At 49.8% G+C, this 15,749-nt stretch overlaps 15 non-coding genes across 15 annotated transcripts; all 15 read left to right on the forward strand.

Annotated features, from left to right (window-relative positions):
• Positions 1-2,492: 2,492 nt before the first annotated feature.
• On the forward strand, positions 2,493-2,564 carry Trnah-gug (transfer RNA histidin (anticodon GUG)). The gene has a single exon. It is a non-coding gene; the product is annotated as a tRNA-His (tRNA).
• A 453-nt stretch (positions 2,565-3,017) lies between these two features.
• Positions 3,018-3,099, forward strand: Trnal-uag (transfer RNA leucine (anticodon UAG)). Its single transcript has one exon. It is a non-coding gene; the product is annotated as a tRNA-Leu (tRNA).
• A 445-nt stretch (positions 3,100-3,544) lies between these two features.
• On the forward strand, positions 3,545-3,616 carry Trnae-cuc (transfer RNA glutamic acid (anticodon CUC)). The gene has a single exon. It is a non-coding gene; the product is annotated as a tRNA-Glu (tRNA).
• A 386-nt stretch (positions 3,617-4,002) lies between these two features.
• Positions 4,003-4,074, forward strand: Trnah-gug (transfer RNA histidin (anticodon GUG)). Its single transcript has one exon. It is a non-coding gene; the product is annotated as a tRNA-His (tRNA).
• Positions 4,075-4,527: 453 nt separating this feature from the next.
• Trnal-uag (transfer RNA leucine (anticodon UAG)) lies at positions 4,528-4,609 on the forward strand. Its single transcript has one exon. It is a non-coding gene; the product is annotated as a tRNA-Leu (tRNA).
• Positions 4,610-5,054: 445 nt separating this feature from the next.
• Positions 5,055-5,126, forward strand: Trnae-cuc (transfer RNA glutamic acid (anticodon CUC)). The gene has a single exon. It is a non-coding gene; the product is annotated as a tRNA-Glu (tRNA).
• Positions 5,127-5,512: 386 nt separating this feature from the next.
• Trnah-gug (transfer RNA histidin (anticodon GUG)) lies at positions 5,513-5,584 on the forward strand. The gene has a single exon. It is a non-coding gene; the product is annotated as a tRNA-His (tRNA).
• Positions 5,585-6,037: 453 nt separating this feature from the next.
• On the forward strand, positions 6,038-6,119 carry Trnal-uag (transfer RNA leucine (anticodon UAG)). The gene has a single exon. It is a non-coding gene; the product is annotated as a tRNA-Leu (tRNA).
• A 445-nt stretch (positions 6,120-6,564) lies between these two features.
• Trnae-cuc (transfer RNA glutamic acid (anticodon CUC)) lies at positions 6,565-6,636 on the forward strand. The gene has a single exon. It is a non-coding gene; the product is annotated as a tRNA-Glu (tRNA).
• A 386-nt stretch (positions 6,637-7,022) lies between these two features.
• Positions 7,023-7,094, forward strand: Trnah-gug (transfer RNA histidin (anticodon GUG)). The gene has a single exon. It is a non-coding gene; the product is annotated as a tRNA-His (tRNA).
• Positions 7,095-7,547: 453 nt separating this feature from the next.
• Trnal-uag (transfer RNA leucine (anticodon UAG)) lies at positions 7,548-7,629 on the forward strand. The gene has a single exon. It is a non-coding gene; the product is annotated as a tRNA-Leu (tRNA).
• A 6,121-nt stretch (positions 7,630-13,750) lies between these two features.
• On the forward strand, positions 13,751-13,822 carry Trnah-gug (transfer RNA histidin (anticodon GUG)). Its single transcript has one exon. It is a non-coding gene; the product is annotated as a tRNA-His (tRNA).
• A 453-nt stretch (positions 13,823-14,275) lies between these two features.
• Positions 14,276-14,357, forward strand: Trnal-uag (transfer RNA leucine (anticodon UAG)). The gene has a single exon. It is a non-coding gene; the product is annotated as a tRNA-Leu (tRNA).
• A 445-nt stretch (positions 14,358-14,802) lies between these two features.
• Positions 14,803-14,874, forward strand: Trnae-cuc (transfer RNA glutamic acid (anticodon CUC)). Its single transcript has one exon. It is a non-coding gene; the product is annotated as a tRNA-Glu (tRNA).
• Positions 14,875-15,260: 386 nt separating this feature from the next.
• Positions 15,261-15,332, forward strand: Trnah-gug (transfer RNA histidin (anticodon GUG)). Its single transcript has one exon. It is a non-coding gene; the product is annotated as a tRNA-His (tRNA).
• Positions 15,333-15,749: the final 417 nt, after the last annotated feature.

Here is a 15,749-nt window from a genome sequence, read left to right on the forward strand (position 1 = left end):
ATGAATACTGTCATTGGTCAGTACCAGACCAGTGTAGGTGTCGGTAGGACGATATTCCAAAATTTGTCTCAATACAGGGACGTTATAGCCATTGCAGATGCGTGCAAGATACGGTGTGCGCTAGTTTCCCTTGACTTTTCAAAGGCATTCGACAGAGTAAACCATCAGTTTCTCATCCGGACGATGCATGCCATGGGATTTCCACTACGTTTTATCAATCTTATACATGAGCTCCTTCGTAAAGGAGTAACTCGACTCATGGTGAATGGCCAGCTGAGCGCATCAATTAATATTACTAATTCAGTGCGACAGGGATGCCCTATGTCAATGGCCTTGTTTGCCATTGCCATTGAGCCTTTGCTTGTCACCTTGACACAGCGTCTACAAGGATTAACCATCCACGGCATTAAGATTGTTTGTACTGCATATGCGGATGACGTCGGATTTTTGGTCATGGACGAAGGTGAAGTCGAGGAAGCCCTTCAGATCGTCAAAAACTACGAACTTGTTGCGGGTGCGAAGTTGAATGCCAGGAAATCTGGCATTATGAACATAGGACGCGGCATCTCGCTGCACCATCACGGTCAGTTGCAACTAATTTCTAAAATGAAATGCCTTGGTATTGAGTACAGAAGCAACATACAGCACACAATTGCGGTGAACTATAGGAATCTCCTGGCAAGTATGCGTGCTTGCATGCAGACCCACTACCTAAGAAGCCTTGATGAACTGCAGAAAGTCACCTTCGCTAATGTCTACCTCACCTCAAAGATTAACTACGTTGCACAAGTACTGCCCATGCCACAGGAGACAGCGAAGCGTATGATGTCCGCTCTAGGCCATTTTGTCACACGTGGACACATTTTTAAAGTCAAGTACGATACGCTCACTCTCTCCACGACCGATGGAGGCTTAAATTTAACAGATGTTCGTTCCAAGTCACGAGCTTTGTACGTATGCACCACCTACAAACGGTGGAGGTCGTTACCGAACAGTCTAACGGCTCACTTGTTAACCGAAATAGCGCCGGGCTGCCTGCAGCCTCCCGTCTCTGTTCAACATATTCCGCCTGCGCTGACTCACTTTAAGAGCTTTTTCATTGAGTTCAGTTACGTACGGTCAACTCTCCCAGAAAATGAGCTTTCCGTGGTGAAGTTAGTTTATAATAAACTACTGGCAACCAAGAACAGGAACAACATCGAACACAAATACCCCAATCATCGCTGGCCAGTGATATGGAAAAACATACATAGCCGTGATTTACCAACGTCAGTGAAAGCCTCTTGGTACAGGGTCGTGAACCGTAAAATAAGTACCAATTCACGACTTCATGCTCTACATTTGGCTGACTCACCTTTGTGCCTAACGTGCAACTTGCCTGATACTGATGAACATCGTTTTCTGTGCACCACTGTCCAAGCAGTTTGGCCATGCATTCGCCGAAAACTGGCTACGATTATGAGGACTTCCCAGCTTTGTATTAAACCTGAAGATTTCCTGTATCCGGATTCAGTGCCGTACCCGAACACCAAACGGAACTCTGTCAATTGGTTGAAGGGTCATTATGTTCATTATTTACAGACGCAAGAACCCAAGAGTGAGGCGGCGTTCTGTCTTTACCTGGCATTACAGTTTCACATACTTTCACAGACGAGACATTACAGGAAACGATATGCGAATTTTTTAGAAGTCGTTCTTCGATGAAAGAAGTATTTTTTTTCTTTCCTTCATTCTACATTGCTTTGTTTTTCTTTCTTTTCTTCTTCAAATGTCACAGTGACGTATACTGAACAGTGTTACGACAAGGACTATTTTATTTTCTTCTGTTTTTCTAGCGGACCAGAGTTCCTTTTTCATTTTCTATAAAAAAATTATCCTTGGTTTGGAAATCGGAATAGTTCAGAAGAATAAGTAATTCAGAAATCATGGCAGATGAAGCCGACGCCGACGAAGGCGATTTATGGCGAGCGCAAGGCGGGGCTGAAGGGGAGGAAGGAGGCCCTAAAAAAAAAAAAAAAAAAAAAAAAAAAAAAAAAAAAAAAAAAAAAGTGGCTAGGATACCTGGCTCTCACCCAGGAGGCCCGGGTTCGATTCCCGGTACCGGAAGTGCGCGTTTTTGTTGCTCCTCTTATGCGACTTGTCTCGACTTTGCTCGACTGACGCTACGCTGACGCGTGCACAAAGCCACGTTAAGTATGATTCGTTGCAACACCTGACGGCGAGAGAGATGCGGCGTCTATCCACTTGTTATCCAGCCACATACCGGTACCTGTTGTCAAGAGGCTTGGAGGTCTGCAACACATTGCCACGGAGGTGGATGCAGCTAACCACTGTAGTTAGTGTACTGACAGCGCAGGCACGTTCATTTGCTCGCATGCATGTGATGGAGATCGTGTCTGCCACTGCTGTGGCGTACACCTTGGCCTAGGCTTTGCTGTGTATCGACACTTGCATTCCAGCCAGCTGCTTCCGTGGGCGCCTCCGTGGCCATGGCCGTGATCGTCTAGTGGTTAGGACATTGCGTTGTGGCCGCAATAACCCAGGTTCGAATCCTGGTCACGGCAATTTTTGAAAGTTTTTCCTTGCTGCCATTGCATTGACGATAGTGCACGAGTACCCGAAATCACAGTGCTTCCTTGGTTTTTCACTCGTGTTCCGCAGGCCGCAGTCCGTACTACCACTTCATCACAAGTGCAATCTTCTTGAGCTCACATATGTCTGTTACATGGAACATTCTAGCTCCGCCTGACAGGTACAGCTATGATACTTTAGTGGTTACGGAAAGCCCAGGTTTCGAAACATGGTCACGGCACGAAAACGTCTCTTGATGCTGTCTCCTTAACTGCGACAGCTACAGACAAGTGGCGTCGCTACCATACGGCGGGCACGGCATTTTCTTGTTGTGGACGGCCTAAAGAGATGCTTCCAGTGGACATGGCACGGCGATTGCCAAGATACTTCCATTTCGAAGTGACCTTTGTAGTACAAATGAAACGTTTTGCCGGTGCTGCTGCAACGGTAACGTGGCCGAGCGGTCTAAGGCGCTGGTTTTAGGCACCAGTCTCTTCGGAGGCGTGGGTTCGAATCCCACCGTTGCCAATTTTGACGTCTCATTTTTGTGCCGATGCGGTGTGTTCTCGTGGGGTAGGACGCAGCTCTTGTGACGCGCGTGTTGTGTAGGTAGCGTGGCCGAGCGGTCTCAGGCGCTGGTATCAGGCACCAGTCTCTTCGGAGGCGTGGGTTCCAAACCCACAGGTGCCAAACGTGTAATGTAGCCTGTGTCGTAGACAGCTGCACTCTTTGCCCGCAAAGAAAACGGCACAACAAGGCGTGAGCGTCTGTTTCGTGAATTGTCGTAGAACAGTGCGTGGTGCAACGACAGGATTTGTAGGCGCCTTTTGCTCTCATCATTGCTGGCGTTCGTCTCCACGAAATGCGTCCGGAGCACGCCGCTCTATAACGCGCGAGAGTGGATTTTTTTACACTTGTCGTCGATTAACCGTGGGTTGCTGCTGCGTTCGCTGGAGGAGCGCTGCCGTCGTTATCCGGTGTGGTCTAGTGGCTAGGATACCTGGCTCTCACCCAGGAGGCCCGGGTTCGATTCCCGGTACCGGAAGTGCGCGTTTTTGTTGCTCCTCTTATGCGACTTGTCTCGACTTTGCTCGACTGACGCTACGCTGACGCGTGCACAAAGCCACGTTAAGTATGATTCGTTGCAACACCTGACGGCGAGAGAGATGCGGCGTCTATCCACTTGTTATCCAGCCACATACCGGTACCTGTTGTCAAGAGGCTTGGAGGTCTGCAACACATTGCCACGGAGGTGGATGCAGCTAACCACTGTAGTTAGTGTACTGACAGCGCAGGCACGTTCATTTGCTCGCATGCATGTGATGGAGATCGTGTCTGCCACTGCTGTGGCGTACACCTTGGCCTAGGCTTTGCTGTGTATCGACACTTGCATTCCAGCCAGCTGCTTCCTTGGGCGCCTCCGTGGCCATGGCCGTGATCGTCTAGTGGTTAGGACATTGCGTTGTGGCCGCAATAACCCAGGTTCGAATCCTGGTCACGGCAATTTTTGAAAGTTTTTCCTTGCTGCCATTGCATTGACGATAGTGCACGAGTACCCGAAATCACAGTGCTTCCTTGGTTTTTCACTCGTGTTCCGCAGGCCGCAGTCCGTACTACCACTTCATCACAAGTGCAATCTTCTTGAGCTCACATATGTCTGTTACATGGAACATTCTAGCTCCGCCTGACAGGTACAGCTATGATACTTTAGTGGTTACGGAAAGCCCAGGTTTCGAAACATGGTCACGGCACGAAAACGTCTCTTGATGCTGTCTCCTTAACTGCGACAGCTACAGACAAGTGGCGTCGCTACCATACGGCGGGCACGGCATTTTCTTGTTGTGGACGGCCTAAAGAGATGCTTCCAGTGGACATGGCACGGCGATTGCCAAGATACTTCCATTTCGAAGTGACCTTTGTAGTACAAATGAAACGTTTTGCCGGTGCTGCTGCAACGGTAACGTGGCCGAGCGGTCTAAGGCGCTGGTTTTAGGCACCAGTCTCTTCGGAGGCGTGGGTTCGAATCCCACCGTTGCCAATTTTGACGTCTCATTTTTGTGCCGATGCGGTGTGTTCTCGTGGGGTAGGACGCAGCTCTTGTGACGCGCGTGTTGTGTAGGTAGCGTGGCCGAGCGGTCTCAGGCGCTGGTATCAGGCACCAGTCTCTTCGGAGGCGTGGGTTCCAAACCCACAGGTGCCAAACGTGTAATGTAGCCTGTGTCGTAGACAGCTGCACTCTTTGCCCGCAAAGAAAACGGCACAACAAGGCGTGAGCGTCTGTTTCGTGAATTGTCGTAGAACAGTGCGTGGTGCAACGACAGGATTTGTAGGCGCCTTTTGCTCTCATCATTGCTGGCGTTCGTCTCCACGAAATGCGTCCGGAGCACGCCGCTCTATAACGCGCGAGAGTGGATTTTTTTACACTTGTCGTCGATTAACCGTGGGTTGCTGCTGCGTTCGCTGGAGGAGCGCTGCCGTCGTTATCCGGTGTGGTCTAGTGGCTAGGATACCTGGCTCTCACCCAGGAGGCCCGGGTTCGATTCCCGGTACCGGAAGTGCGCGTTTTTGTTGCTCCTCTTATGCGACTTGTCTCGACTTTGCTCGACTGACGCTACGCTGACGCGTGCACAAAGCCACGTTAAGTATGATTCGTTGCAACACCTGACGGCGAGAGAGATGCGGCGTCTATCCACTTGTTATCCAGCCACATACCGGTACCTGTTGTCAAGAGGCTTGGAGGTCTGCAACACATTGCCACGGAGGTGGATGCAGCTAACCACTGTAGTTAGTGTACTGACAGCGCAGGCACGTTCATTTGCTCGCATGCATGTGATGGAGATCGTGTCTGCCACTGCTGTGGCGTACACCTTGGCCTAGGCTTTGCTGTGTATCGACACTTGCATTCCAGCCAGCTGCTTCCTTGGGCGCCTCCGTGGCCATGGCCGTGATCGTCTAGTGGTTAGGACATTGCGTTGTGGCCGCAATAACCCAGGTTCGAATCCTGGTCACGGCAATTTTTGAAAGTTTTTCCTTGCTGCCATTGCATTGACGATAGTGCACGAGTACCCGAAATCACAGTGCTTCCTTGGTTTTTCACTCGTGTTCCGCAGGCCGCAGTCCGTACTACCACTTCATCACAAGTGCAATCTTCTTGAGCTCACATATGTCTGTTACATGGAACATTCTAGCTCCGCCTGACAGGTACAGCTATGATACTTTAGTGGTTACGGAAAGCCCAGGTTTCGAAACATGGTCACGGCACGAAAACGTCTCTTGATGCTGTCTCCTTAACTGCGACAGCTACAGACAAGTGGCGTCGCTACCATACGGCGGGCACGGCATTTTCTTGTTGTGGACGGCCTAAAGAGATGCTTCCAGTGGACATGGCACGGCGATTGCCAAGATACTTCCATTTCGAAGTGACCTTTGTAGTACAAATGAAACGTTTTGCCGGTGCTGCTGCAACGGTAACGTGGCCGAGCGGTCTAAGGCGCTGGTTTTAGGCACCAGTCTCTTCGGAGGCGTGGGTTCGAATCCCACCGTTGCCAATTTTGACGTCTCATTTTTGTGCCGATGCGGTGTGTTCTCGTGGGGTAGGACGCAGCTCTTGTGACGCGCGTGTTGTGTAGGTAGCGTGGCCGAGCGGTCTCAGGCGCTGGTATCAGGCACCAGTCTCTTCGGAGGCGTGGGTTCCAAACCCACAGGTGCCAAACGTGTAATGTAGCCTGTGTCGTAGACAGCTGCACTCTTTGCCCGCAAAGAAAACGGCACAACAAGGCGTGAGCGTCTGTTTCGTGAATTGTCGTAGAACAGTGCGTGGTGCAACGACAGGATTTGTAGGCGCCTTTTGCTCTCATCATTGCTGGCGTTCGTCTCCACGAAATGCGTCCGGAGCACGCCGCTCTATAACGCGCGAGAGTGGATTTTTTTACACTTGTCGTCGATTAACCGTGGGTTGCTGCTGCGTTCGCTGGAGGAGCGCTGCCGTCGTTATCCGGTGTGGTCTAGTGGCTAGGATACCTGGCTCTCACCCAGGAGGCCCGGGTTCGATTCCCGGTACCGGAAGTGCGCGTTTTTGTTGCTCCTCTTATGCGACTTGTCTCGACTTTGCTCGACTGACGCTACGCTGACGCGTGCACAAAGCCACGTTAAGTATGATTCGTTGCAACACCTGACGGCGAGAGAGATGCGGCGTCTATCCACTTGTTATCCAGCCACATACCGGTACCTGTTGTCAAGAGGCTTGGAGGTCTGCAACACATTGCCACGGAGGTGGATGCAGCTAACCACTGTAGTTAGTGTACTGACAGCGCAGGCACGTTCATTTGCTCGCATGCATGTGATGGAGATCGTGTCTGCCACTGCTGTGGCGTACACCTTGGCCTAGGCTTTGCTGTGTATCGACACTTGCATTCCAGCCAGCTGCTTTCTTGGGCGCCTCCGTGGCCATGGCCGTGATCGTCTAGTGGTTAGGACATTGCGTTGTGGCCGCAATAACCCAGGTTCGAATCCTGGTCACGGCAATTTTTGAAAGTTTTTCCTTGCTGCCATTGCATTGACGATAGTGCACGAGTACCCGAAATCACAGTGCTTCCTTGGTTTTTCACTCGTGTTCCGCAGGCCGCAGTCCGTACTACCACTTCATCACAAGTGCAATCTTCTTGAGCTCACATATGTCTGTTACATGGAACATTCTAGCTCCGCCTGACAGGTACAGCTATGATACTTTAGTGGTTACGGAAAGCCCAGGTTTCGAAACATGGTCACGGCACGAAAACGTCTCTTGATGCTGTCTCCTTAACTGCGACAGCTACAGACAAGTGGCGTCGCTACCATACGGCGGGCACGGCATTTTCTTGTTGTGGACGGCCTAAAGAGATGCTTCCAGTGGACATGGCACGGCGATTGCCAAGATACTTCCATTTCGAAGTGACCTTTGTAGTACAAATGAAACGTTTTGCCGGTGCTGCTGCAACGGTAACGTGGCCGAGCGGTCTAAGGCGCTGGTTTTAGGCACCAGTCTCTTCGGAGGCGTGGGTTCGAATCCCACCGTTGCCAATTTTGACGTCTCATTTTTGTGCCGATGCGGTGTGTTCTCGTGGGGTAGGACGCAGCTCTTGTGACGCGCGTGTTGTGTAGGTAGCGTGGCCGAGCGGTCTCAGGCGCTGGTATCAGGCACCAGTCTCTTCGGAGGCGTGGGTTCCAAACCCACAGGTGCCAAACGTGTAATGTAGCCTGTGTCGTAGACAGCTGCACTCTTTGCCCGCAAAGAAAACGGCACAACAAGGCGTGAGCGTCTGTTTCGTGAATTGTCGTAGAACAGTGCGTGGTGCAACGACAGGATTTGTAGGCGCCTTTTGCTCTCATCATTGCTGGCGTTCGTCTCCACGAAATGCGTCCGGAGCACGCCGCTCTATAACGCGCGAGAGTGGATTTTTTTACACTTGTCGTCGATTAACCGTGGGTTGCTGCTGCGTTCGCTGGAGGAGCGCTGCCGTCGTTATCCGGTGTGGTCTAGTGAACGACAGTCTGCCTGCGGCAGCGGTGGTGAGCGGACCTCCAGGGCCAGCGCGCTGCGGCAGGAAGTGTTTACGTCAGGCGGTGAGTCGCGTGCTTACAGCGTCTGCTTATTAGTATTCGTTCCGTTCTGTAGGATCTGATATGGAATTATGAATCCGACTAACAGGAAAGATACCTTGAAGTTTACCTTTGATAGGAACTTTTCGAAACCAAATTCGTTTGAAGTTGAAGCATGGTTAGAGGAAACAGCTAAGATTACTTTTGATGACATTGTAGGGATAAATTTCTCTATCGTGACTAGTGTTGTTTATGTGAAATTAACGTCCTCTGAACTGTGTGATAGAATTGTGGAGTCCAGTGGAGGTGTACTGAAGTTTAAACATAGCGATGGTACCGTCAGTGACGTCAGCATTACGCATGCTGGACTGGGCATCCGAACGGCACGTATTTTCGAACTCCCGTTTGAAATATCAGCCGCGCAAATAAATTCTGCATTAACACCTTACGGGAGGGTCATTAACAATTTTGCGGAGCGTTGGTCCAAAGCCCACAAATTTCCGGTGCTTAACGGCGTCAGGCAGGTTAAGATCGATCTACAGAAGCACATACCTTCATATATTTACGTAGGTGGACATCGCGGAATTGTCATATATGATGGGCAGCCAAAAACGTGTGCCGGCTGTGGTGCGCCCGGCCACGTGCGCTCTGAATGTATACAAAGACGCGTGACACAGATACCTGTCGGTGAAGCCGCTAGCCCCCCTGTGACGACGGCACTGCCACTGACATACGCTGTCGCGGCTTCTGGTCTTCCACCCGCGACCCCGCCTGTAGATGCCCCTCGTTTGAATGATGTTTTGGCCGATAACGTCAAAGAACCGAGTGCTGACGCGTCACCGCCGCTACCACACTCAGAGATGGAGGTAACGACGGATGACTCCCCAGTGGTTGATGCCACTGGTACTGAGGATGAAGCAGACGCTGTGTTCCCGGCGGATCAACCCCAGAGTCAACAGTCCACTTCGGATGTTGATGATGCTTCGAACCCTAAGAGGAAGCCTTCCAAAAAGAAGCGGAGACTTGCACATCAAGGAGCCAATCAGCTCGCCCCACAGCTCCGCGACAAAGCGAAACGAATAAGCAGCCAAATGAGTCAGAACACTTCTGAACCCTCTGAAGTTGGTCTCCCTGCGTCTGGTCGAATGGACATTGATCCTGTAGTGTCTCCCCCTGTGAATCCACGACGGGTGGAAGATAGTGACACCTCGAGTAGAGTCGTTTTGCCGGATACCCACGCTCAAGGAAACGCAGGATCGCTATTGTCAGAGGCCACTCTCACTGGGAATTGGGCACAGGAAATGGAAGTATTGGATGCGAGCAATGATGCGGCTGTCATGCGGACCATTGAGACGGAATCTTCGGCACCCCCCACAGAGCGGAATACACCAACCGTACCGGGAACTACAGGAACTCCGACTGACGCGCTTGGCCTCAATTTCGTTAGCCATCCTTCTAAGACTGTTTAATTAATAGTATGTGCCTTCTCCCATGAACGAGCCCCAAGCCTATAAAATTGCCACGTTAAACATCAATAAGATACAGTCGTACTGGCGGCTCCGTAATTTACAAGATTTTGTATACGCAGCGGATATCGATATTCTGTTACTTCAAGAAGTCGCTGCGATTGAACTTGACCGAATAACTGGTTATACTACTCTCTCCAATTCCGGGAGCGGTGCGAATTTAGGGACAGCGATTCTGTTAAAAGAAGGGATTGTAGCGACCGACGCAGAAAAACTGCCTGATCATAGAGGGATCGCTGTCACTTTCCATCGGACACGCATAATCAATGTTTACGCCCCGTCCGGCAGTAGCAATAGGCGTGCTAGGGCTGAGTTCTTCACAAGCGCCATAGTCCCACTTTTTAGGGGAACCTACGATCGTATAATTTTTGCGGGTGACTTCAATTGTGTCTTAAGTCCAAAAGACCAGACGCCTAATTTTAACAAATCTGGAGAACTAGAACGTATCGTCCAAGAAATGAACCTCATTGACACATGGGAGCATACGCACGGAGCGGCACCTGGGTTCACTCATGTCACGAACCACTCTGCAAGCCGGCTAGACAGAATCTATGTATCGGCGTGTATGAAGACTCAAGTCCTCCAATCCGAAGTTTGGCCCACAATTTTTTCCGATCATGCCGCATATATTTGTACTGTTAACATGGTCAAGCAAGGCACATTTCGCGGCAGAGGTTTCTGGAAACTTAACAATGCTCTCCTTAACGATGTTGACTGTCACCGTGTCTTTAACGAAACATGGGAGGCATGTGAACGACGGGTTGCACAGTATGCCTCCGTTACTGAATGGTGGATAACACATGCCAAACCAACTTTATCAAAAATGTTTAAACGCTACGCTCGGGACAAATCCTGGTGGCAACGGCAAACGTCTGAGTTTTATTTTACTTGTCTCAGGGAGCTTTACCAGTCCGATGTGACTGTACCTGAAAATTTTATGCAGATTAAAAAAATTAAGGCAAAATTATTAAAACTTCAGCGGCAGCAGGCAGAAGGCTTTCAAATAAGGTCCAGGCCCCAGAATGTGATAGACGACGAAATGACATCCATGTTTCACGTCATTCGTGAAAATAAGAGGGGGCGGCGGAGATTAATAACTCGTCTTCAGTTGAGTGAAGGCGTTGCGCTCACGCGGCAACAAGACATACGGAACGCACTTCACAATCACCTGGCAGATCTCCTGGCAACGACACATACCGACGATGGAACTCACGATGAATTACTCAATAACTTGCAAAGGACTTTGGGTGCTGCTGAAGTCGAAACTCTCATGCGAGAAATTGATGAAGACGAAATGGATTCTGCGCTATCACGAAGTCCGAAAAATAAATCGCCCGGACCCGACGGTCTCACTGCCGAATTTTATCTTACTTTCTGCGACAAATTAAAGCCCAAGTTGTTGAGTATGTTTAATGAAATTTTACGGCCTGATTTTAATGTTCCTCAGGCTCTCGTGGAAGGCATCGTGGTTTTAATCCCTAAACGCCCAATGTGCAGTTCTGTTGACGATTTTCGGCCGCTTACTTTACTGAACAGTGACTACAAAATTTTAGCACGTATTATTTCTAATAGATTGAAAATGTTGATGAATACTGTCATTGGTCAGTACCAGACCAGTGTAGGTGTCGGTAGGACGATATTCCAAAATTTGTCTCAATACAGGGACGTTATAGCCATTGCAGATGCGTGCAAGATACGGTGTGCGCTAGTTTCCCTTGACTTTTCAAAGGCATTCGACAGAGTAAACCATCAGTTTCTCATCCGGACGATGCATGCCATGGGATTTCCACTACGTTTTATCAATCTTATACATGAGCTCCTTCGTAAAGGAGTAACTCGACTCATGGTGAATGGCCAGCTGAGCGCATCAATTAATATTACTAATTCAGTGCGACAGGGATGCCCTATGTCAATGGCCTTGTTTGCCATTGCCATTGAGCCTTTGCTTGTCACCTTGACACAGCGTCTACAAGGATTAACCATCCACGGCATTAAGATTGTTTGTACTGCATATGCGGATGACGTCGGATTTTTGGTCATGGACGAAGGTGAAGTCGAGGAAGCCCTTCAGATCGTCAAAAACTACGAACTTGTTGCGGGTGCGAAGTTGAATGCCAGGAAATCTGGCATTATGAACATAGGACGCGGCATCTCGCTGCACCATCACGGTCAGTTGCAACTAATTTCTAAAATGAAATGCCTTGGTATTGAGTACAGAAGCAACATACAGCACACAATTGCGGTGAACTATAGGAATCTCCTGGCAAGTATGCGTGCTTGCATGCAGACCCACTACCTAAGAAGCCTTGATGAACTGCAGAAAGTCACCTTCGCTAATGTCTACCTCACCTCAAAGATTAACTACGTTGCACAAGTACTGCCCATGCCACAGGAGACAGCGAAGCGTATGATGTCCGCTCTAGGCCATTTTGTCACACGTGGACACATTTTTAAAGTCAAGTACGATACGCTCACTCTCTCCACGACCGATGGAGGCTTAAATTTAACAGATGTTCGTTCCAAGTCACGAGCTTTGTACGTATGCACCACCTACAAACGGTGGAGGTCGTTACCGAACAGTCTAACGGCTCACTTGTTAACCGAAATAGCGCCGGGCTGCCTGCAGCCTCCCGTCTCTGTTCAACATATTCCGCCTGCGCTGACTCACTTTAAGAGCTTTTTCATTGAGTTCAGTTACGTACGGTCAACTCTCCCAGAAAATGAGCTTTCCGTGGTGAAGTTAGTTTATAATAAACTACTGGCAACCAAGAACAGGAACAACATCGAACACAAATACCCCAATCATCGCTGGCCAGTGATATGGAAAAACATACATAGCCGTGATTTACCAACGTCAGTGAAAGCCTCTTGGTACAGGGTCGTGAACCGTAAAATAAGTACCAATTCACGACTTCATGCTCTACATTTGGCTGACTCACCTTTGTGCCTAACGTGCAACTTGCCTGATACTGATGAACATCGTTTTCTGTGCACCACTGTCCAAGCAGTTTGGCCATGCATTCGCCGAAAACTGGCTACGATTATGAGGACTTCCCAGCTTTGTATTAAACCTGAAGATTTCCTGTATCCGGATTCAGTGCCGTACCCGAACACCAAACGGAACTCTGTCAATTGGTTGAAGGGTCATTATGTTCATTATTTACAGACGCAAGAACCCAAGAGTGAGGCGGCGTTCTGTCTTTACCTGGCATTACAGTTTCACATACTTTCACAGACGAGACATTACAGGAAACGATATGCGAATTTTTTAGAAGTCGTTCTTCGATGAAAGAAGTATTTTTTTTCTTTCCTTCATTCTACATTGCTTTGTTTTTCTTTCTTTTCTTCTTCAAATGTCACAGTGACGTATACTGAACAGTGTTACGACAAGGACTATTTTATTTTCTTCTGTTTTTCTAGCGGACCAGAGTTCCTTTTTCATTTTCTATAAAAAAATTATCCTTGGTTTGGAAATCGGAATAGTTCAGAAGAATAAGTAATTCAGAAATCATGGCAGATGAAGCCGACGCCGACGAAGGCGATTTATGGCGAGCGCAAGGCGGGGCTGAAGGGGAGGAAGGAGGCCCTAAAAAAAAAAAAAAAAAAAAAAAAAAAAAAAAAAAAAAAAAAAAGTGGCTAGGATACCTGGCTCTCACCCAGGAGGCCCGGGTTCGATTCCCGGTACCGGAAGTGCGCGTTTTTGTTGCTCCTCTTATGCGACTTGTCTTGACTTTGCTCGACTGACGCTACGCTGACGCGTGCACAAAGCCACGTTAAGTATGATTCGTTGCAACACCTGACGGCGAGAGAGATGCGGCGTCTATCCACTTGTTATCCAGCCACATACCGGTACCTGTTGTCAAGAGGCTTGGAGGTCTGCAACACATTGCCACGGAGGTGGATGCAGCTAACCACTGTAGTTAGTGTACTGACAGCGCAGGCACGTTCATTTGCTCGCATGCATGTGATGGAGATCGTGTCTGCCACTGCTGTGGCGTACACCTTGGCCTAGGCTTTGCTGTGTATCGACACTTGCATTCCAGCCAGCTGCTTCCGTGGGCGCCTCCGTGGCCATGGCCGTGATCGTCTAGTGGTTAGGACATTGCGTTGTGGCCGCAATAACCCAGGTTCGAATCCTGGTCACGGCAATTTTTGAAAGTTTTTCCTTGCTGCCATTGCATTGACGATAGTGCACGAGTACCCGAAATCACAGTGCTTCCTTGGTTTTTCACTCGTGTTCCGCAGGCCGCAGTCCGTACTACCACTTCATCACAAGTGCAATCTTCTTGAGCTCACATATGTCTGTTACATGGAACATTCTAGCTCCGCCTGACAGGTACAGCTATGATACTTTAGTGGTTACGGAAAGCCCAGGTTTCGAAACATGGTCACGGCACGAAAACGTCTCTTGATGCTGTCTCCTTAACTGCGACAGCTACAGACAAGTGGCGTCGCTACCATACGGCGGGCACGGCATTTTCTTGTTGTGGACGGCCTAAAGAGATGCTTCCAGTGGACATGGCACGGCGATTGCCAAGATACTTCCATTTCGAAGTGACCTTTGTAGTACAAATGAAACGTTTTGCCGGTGCTGCTGCAACGGTAACGTGGCCGAGCGGTCTAAGGCGCTGGTTTTAGGCACCAGTCTCTTCGGAGGCGTGGGTTCGAATCCCACCGTTGCCAATTTTGACGTCTCATTTTTGTGCCGATGCGGTGTGTTCTCGTGGGGTAGGACGCAGCTCTTGTGACGCGCGTGTTGTGTAGGTAGCGTGGCCGAGCGGTCTCAGGCGCTGGTATCAGGCACCAGTCTCTTCGGAGGCGTGGGTTCCAAACCCACAGGTGCCAAACGTGTAATGTAGCCTGTGTCGTAGACAGCTGCACTCTTTGCCCGCAAAGAAAACGGCACAACAAGGCGTGAGCGTCTGTTTCGTGAATTGTCGTAGAACAGTGCGTGGTGCAACGACAGGATTTGTAGGCGCCTTTTGCTCTCATCATTGCTGGCGTTCGTCTCCACGAAATGCGTCCGGAGCACGCCGCTCTATAACGCGCGAGAGTGGATTTTTTTACACTTGTCGTCGATTAACCGTGGGTTGCTGCTGCGTTCGCTGGAGGAGCGCTGCCGTCGTTATCCGGTGTGGTCTAGTGGCTAGGATACCTGGCTCTCACCCAGGAGGCCCGGGTTCGATTCCCGGTACCGGAAGTGCGCGTTTTTGTTGCTCCTCTTATGCGACTTGTCTCGACTTTGCTCGACTGACGCTACGCTGACGCGTGCACAAAGCCACGTTAAGTATGATTCGTTGCAACACCTGACGGCGAGAGAGATGCGGCGTCTATCCACTTGTTATCCAGCCACATACCGGTACCTGTTGTCAAGAGGCTTGGAGGTCTGCAACACATTGCCACGGAGGTGGATGCAGCTAACCACTGTAGTTAGTGTACTGACAGCGCAGGCACGTTCATTTGCTCGCATGCATGTGATGGAGATCGTGTCTGCCACTGCTGTGGCGTACACCTTGGCCTAGGCTTTGCTGTGTATCGACACTTGCATTCCAGCCAGCTGCTTCCTTGGGCGCCTCCGTGGCCATGGCCGTGATCGTCTAGTGGTTAGGACATTGCGTTGTGGCCGCAATAACCCAGGTTCGAATCCTGGTCACGGCAATTTTTGAAAGTTTTTCCTTGCTGCCATTGCATTGACGATAGTGCACGAGTACCCGAAATCACAGTGCTTCCTTGGTTTTTCACTCGTGTTCCGCAGGCCGCAGTCCGTACTACCACTTCATCACAAGTGCAATCTTCTTGAGCTCACATATGTCTGTTACATGGAACATTCTAGCTCCGCCTGACAGGTACAGCTATGATACTTTAGTGGTTACGGAAAGCCCAGGTTTCGAAACATGGTCACGGCACGAAAACGTCTCTTGATGCTGTCTCCTTAACTGCGACAGCTACAGACAAGTGGCGTCGCTACCATACGGCGGGCACGGCATTTTCTTGTTGTGGACGGCCTAAAGAGATGCTTCCAGTGGACATGGCACGGCGATTGCCAAGATACTTCCATTTCGAAGTGACCTTTGT

The sequence above is a fragment of the Schistocerca gregaria genome, chromosome 1 (genome assembly GCF_023897955.1).
Source record: "Schistocerca gregaria isolate iqSchGreg1 chromosome 1, iqSchGreg1.2, whole genome shotgun sequence".
Taxonomy (NCBI): domain Eukaryota; kingdom Metazoa; phylum Arthropoda; class Insecta; order Orthoptera; family Acrididae; genus Schistocerca; species Schistocerca gregaria.